Source organism: Ascaphus truei, chromosome 11, assembly GCF_040206685.1.
Source record: "Ascaphus truei isolate aAscTru1 chromosome 11, aAscTru1.hap1, whole genome shotgun sequence".
Taxonomy (NCBI): Eukaryota; Metazoa; Chordata; class Amphibia; order Anura; family Ascaphidae; genus Ascaphus; species Ascaphus truei.
Window position 1 is genome coordinate 28807982 of NC_134493.1, and position 6016 is coordinate 28813997.

Sequence of the window (6016 nt, forward strand, 5' to 3'; positions counted from 1 at the left end):
CTATCACTTGTAAGGGCTAACTTACTTCCCCAGTCCCTTTCTGCAGGGCTGGAGAGATAATCCCATTACCAGCCTGTTCCCCAAAGTCTCAAGAGATACCTTAAATCAGGTGGCCCTTCATGTCAGTCTCTGGTAGGTTCCTGGGTCCCCTGTGTCTAGGAATATAGGTCTCTGGGTGTCTTGATCTCAGCACAGCGTTTCTACTCAAGACCTCTTGTCAGCACCCTTGTATCCTGAGGAAAATCTCTCTCCTGTTGGAAACAGGAGACGTTTCTTTACAGACTTAATTGGCCAGGTGGAGTCTGGTTAATTGCCTACTGCACTTAACCAGATCCCTGCTGGATTTTAGAGAGAGTTTCTTCAACAGGGATAAGTCCCTGTTACATACCTCCCCTGTTTGTGGGAAGCTCTGGCTTACCATGGCCGAAGACCATCCTTCCACTCTCACTCGAGATTTCTCTGCGGCTCAAATGAGAGTGGATGGAGGAAGAGAATCCTCAGTCTCACAGAGATTGTAGCCCTTTCTTCAGGTTATTAGTGTCTCCTCCAGAAGGTGCTTGAGATCAGCACTCCTCAGTCACTCGAGGAGGACATTTTCCGAGTACAGTCTTTCTACTGACCGCGGTCATGAGATTTCTCTTACATCGGGTGATCCTCTCTTTGTAGGTAGACTGTATGGCGACAGTCACAGAGCGGTTACGCAAATAACTTTCTCTCGCCATCTTTTTCCAATTTAGCCCTAAATGTCCATTCCTTGTAACCCTTGCTCAGGTCTGGCAAAGCCTCTGTCAGCTTACTTTTGAACTCTGTCTGATGTCTGGAATCTATTTCTACTATCCTAGACTCGTGCCATTTCATGGTATCACTTAGAGTTTTCAAGAATAGCTATTTGAGTTTTCAGCTCTTGAAGCTGTCCTTCTGCACTTCTTTTTCCACTCAATGCAGTTGTCACTTAAGCTTCTTAGGAATTAAGTTGTGATTCCACATCTCCCAGTTGACTCAGAGCAAGGCTTAAATCTGTTTCCTTTTCTCTATTTCTGATCTGCAGTTACTGGTCCTCCTCCAGGATGTTGTCCAGCTCCAGCTGCAGCCGGGCCCTCTCACTGTCCATGCAGTCCAGCAAATTGCGGGAATCAGCCATTTCGGCCTCATGGAGCAGTGTCAGGTTGGCCCCTTGGCGAACTGACACATCTTCACTCTCTTCTTTATTTGCGAGCTGTATCTTGAGCTCTGCAATCTGCGTCTGCAGAGCTGCAAGTTGCTCGTATGTGTGTTTAGCTGCCAGCTGTAGCTCTTCCACTTCTAGGCTTTGCTGCAAGTTCAACTCATCAGCGAGAAATCCCTGTTTCTTGAGTGCATCCTGTAATTCTCCTCTCAGGGTCTTTATCTCTTCCCTGTGCTTTCTCTGAGCTTGCTTCCATGTCTCCTTCATTATATTGTGAAGCTCTGTGAATTTCTTCGCTTGGGCTGCTGCTGCTTGCCTCAGTTTCTGGACCTTCTTGTGCTCCCTCTTGTACCGAGTCACCTCTAAGCTTGGCCTCTAGTTATGCTCTGGTGATGCTCAGGGTAGCTTTGAGTTCCTGCTGCTCTGCGGGGACACACTAGGCAATTAGACGTTCCTGCAGCACTTGTATTTCTTTAGCAGCCTGCAGATTTTTTTCCTAGAGAGATCGCTGCTTCTCCTTGGCATTCTGGAGGTGCGTACACAGACCTTGCAGTTGGTTCTGCAAAAGGTGCTCTGCTTGTGCGTGTTGCTCCAATGTTGCAAACTTTTCATCTTACAATAGTTTCTTTAATTTTTGTATCTCATGCAGCTTTTCCTTCTTTTTATTGACGTGGTCTGTCAAATTAGAATTTTCTTCTTTCAGCCTTAATTTTTCTCTTTTTGCAGTCTCTGTAATATTCAGGGCCTCCTTGTAGTCCTCCTTCCATTTACGTTCTTCTGATTTGAGTCTCCCAATCTCCTGGCGTGAGACTTCTATCTCTAGGTTGAGGGTCTGAAGCTCCTTCTGAGAGACTTTGTGATCCATATCAAGACTGAGGATAGCTTTTTGAGAGATGTCCAGCTCCTCAGCGAGACTGTGAAGTTCCTTTTTAGAGACTTCAAGTTCTGTGCAGCAACTGCTGATCTCTTGGTGTGAGGCATCCAGTGCTATGCAGAGAGTATGAACCTCTTTCTGGGATATGTCCACCTCTGTCCGGACACTGTTGACCTCCTGGGATGAGGCATTCAGTTCTATGCGAAGAGTGTGAACCTCATTCTGAGAGATTTCACCTCTCTATGGCGATTGTGAACCTCTTGCTGAGAGAGACTATTTTTTTTCAGTGCCTCATACTTCTGTTTCAGGTTGCAATCATTCTGTCAGATTTGTTCTGTTTTTCCACCATGGTTGCATTAGTAGCGTTTGCAGTATCTAGCTAAGTCTTGAGATCCTCCAATTCGGTCTTGGCCGCCGAGTAAATTGTGAGCACAGTCTTCTGTAGCTCAGCATTATTTTCTCTCCAGTTTCACTTCTTCACGGAGCAGAACACAGTTATGCCTGGCAGCTTGCAGTGCATCTTCAGGGCTGGTCAAGGGATCGTCACTCACTGGTTCCGGCTCCGCTTCCCTGGTATGTTTGGATGAGGGTTTCCCACTATTAGCACTGGACAGACACTTCTTTGGGGTACACGACATCTGCCTTGGGCCTCTGGATATTCTGTCATTCACGGGACAAATTCTCAATTTTCTCTAGACTGCAGGGCATCTCGGACCCCCCTTTTTCTCCGCGGGATATGCGGACGTGTCGTTCCTTCCACGGTAAGTGAACAGCTTTTCTTTATCCTTTTTCACCTCTTTGCTTTGGACAACTCCGTCCCATCAGGGATGCTGGAGTCTCCTTTATTTGAACTTTCAGCAGTTTCACTGTATCCGCCAGGATTTCCTTGCAGTTGCGTTAGGTGCCGTAGATATTCAGAGATCTGCTGCTCCCACTCTTGCTCCTCCCGATCACATTCGTCATCATAGAGAGCTGTCTTTTCGGTACATACCAAGTTCAGGCACCCCCACCATTCTTGGGGTGTTTTGTGGGTGCGACTCGGTTCGGGTTCCCTATAAGAGATGTCTTCCTCCTCATGCGTATCTTCATATGATCAAAAGGGCCACTCCTCTGTGGGGTAGGGTTCATTACAGGAATGCAACATCTTGTCCTCCATTTTGGCGGTATCCGGTGTATTTTCCTTCCGGACCTCAGGAGGCGCTATTGCAGCTGTTTTCTCTGTATTCGCTAGAACCCCAAATTGTGTAGTCCTACAGGTGGGCAGACTTTATTTGTAGAGTTTGTAGCTCTCACAGGCGTCTCTGTAGACTTTTTCTTTACTTTTGCAGATTCTGAAACATCAGTAGCACTGTACACACATTCCTTCTCATTAGTGATACCGGATGTGCACCTGCCAAGAAAAACCTTCGTACCTTCCTTGGGTCCACAGCGCATTGCTGCTGCTGCAGGTCCTTGGCTCGTTGAAAAAAATAGTCCTCTGGCTGCTGCCCTTTTGGTGGGGTCACGTAGGGGCCATCCTCATCATCCAAATAAGGCCTGAAGGGACACTGCTACATGTGCCTGGACTCTTTACACCAGGAACACATTTTCTCCCCCATTCTGCAGAGTCTGTATTTGTCTTCAGCTGGGCGGCCATTTTAAAATCTAAGTTTTTTTTTTCTTTCACAAGTGGTGGGGTAGACTCTGGTTACAGCATCAGTACCTTGTTTGGGTCACCGTCTGTCGCAGTCCTCCCAGTCCAACTGTGGCGTAAATAAATCATGACACGGTGTAATATGTCATGTGTTGTTGTTCATCTGAGGTTGTATTTACCTAATTTTAAGACCTGCTAAGGAACAGATGATTGTTATTATGTCCTGATATGTAAAACCATAGAATTGAAAGAGGGTGTACTTTCTTTTTCACACAACTGTATATATTGTGGTGGGTTCTAGGGTTAGCGCTTGCTGGGGTTGTGTGTTTATGAAAGAATGTAACCTACAGATGCAGCGGCCGTTATTTGAACACTTCACGCGGTGTATACCTCAGAATACCCACGTCATGGCGCGTGATTTCTTCCAACCTTCCCGCCTTAAGACGCGAGTGCAGAAAATGGCATTTTAGTGTTCTGGTTTTCAAACACCTGAAATTAACCCAGGAGCACAGTACTGTACACATTGCAATTCATTCATTTCATTGCACACAAAGAAACAGAATCCATGAAATTCAAACAAAGCAATCGCGATAAACATGTGTGCCTGGGGCGATTTGCCGCATTAATGCCGCGTGGAGTAAAGCAGCACACACGAAAACGGATCAGTGATTTGTTCGAATAACGACCGCTGCAGCTGTATACGGGCCTGTAAGGAATATTTAAAAAAAAAAAAAGGAAGTTAGAACAACAATTAAGCCACAAATAGAACCTATGTCTTGGCTTTGATACAATCCACGCTTTCTTTTCTTTGCTGTACCTTTCCCTACCTAGGGAAAAATGGATACTTCATGTCTACCTTCCATTGGCTGGGCACGCAAAAAGAAGAGGGTGGCCTACCCATGTTGAGACCGGTAGTAGCAAAGTTTCTAAACTTCCAAGATAAGGAAGTTGTCCTAACAGCTACAAGAAGTCACCTTTGAAAATAACAAGATCCTTATTTTCCAAGATGTCTCCATAGATTTATCAAAGAAAAGGCTTAGAGCAAATTTGCTCAGACATGGCGGAAAAACATACAGTATACCACTTGTCCTCATTTACCCAGCACAACTGAAAATATTCGGCGTGGAGGGAACTAAGACTTTCTACCAAAGACAGCACAAGATCACCTTACAGCCCTTGCGGACGACTATTCTGCTCTACAAGCAAGAGGCACATAGCAGACATGAGACAAATGGAATAACACATCACAAAAGACATTTCTAATGTCCCCACAGACTCTGTGGATTCGCTTAACCCGGGGGAAATGGATGGAGGTTAGAGAACAAGAGGGATATTTATCAAGGGCCTCCGGGACCTCCAGTGGGAACTGGTCCACGAGCAAGTGGCAACTTAAGATATTTCCTGATTTCAGGGTTTGTAACATCTGTCATTTTATCATCTGCACTTATTATTACTCCCAGCCATCCCTGCACTTATTATTACTCCCATCCATCCCTGCACTTATTGTTACTCCCTTCTGTCCCTGCACTTATTATTACTCCCTTCCATCCCTGCATTTATTATTACTCCCCTTATTATTACTCCCTTCCATCCCTGCACTTATTATTACTCCCATCCATCCCTGCACTTATTGTTTCTCCCTTCTGTCCCTGCACTTATTATTACTCCCTTCCATCCCTGCACTTATTATTACTCCCCTTATTATTACACCCTTCCATCCCTGCACTTATTATTACTCCCATCCATCCCTGCACTTATTATTACTCCCTTCCACCCCTGGCCCTTATTATTACTCCCTTCCACCCCTGGCACTTATTATTACTCCTTTCCATCCCAGGCACTTATTATTACTCCTTTCCGTCCCTGCACGTATTATTACTCCCTTCCATCCCTGGCACTTATTATTACTCCCATCCATCCCCGCACTTATTATTACTCCCTTCCACCCCTGGCCCTTATTATTACTCCCTTCCACCTCTGGCCCTTATTATTACTCCTTTCCATCCCAGGCACCTATTATTACTCCCTTCCATCCCTGGCACTTATTATTACTCCCATCCATCCCTGCACTTATTATTACTCCCATCCATCCCTGCACTTATTATTACTCCCGTCCATCCCTGCACTTATTATTACTCCCTTCCATCCTGGCACTTATTATTACTCCCTTCCATCCCTGCACTTATTATTACTCCCTTCCATCCTGGCACTTATTATTACTCCCTTCCATCCCTGCACTTATTATTACTCCCTTCCATCCTGGCACTTATTATTACTCCCCTCCATCCCTGCACTTATTATTACTCCCATCCATCCCTGGCACTTATTATTACTCCCATCCATC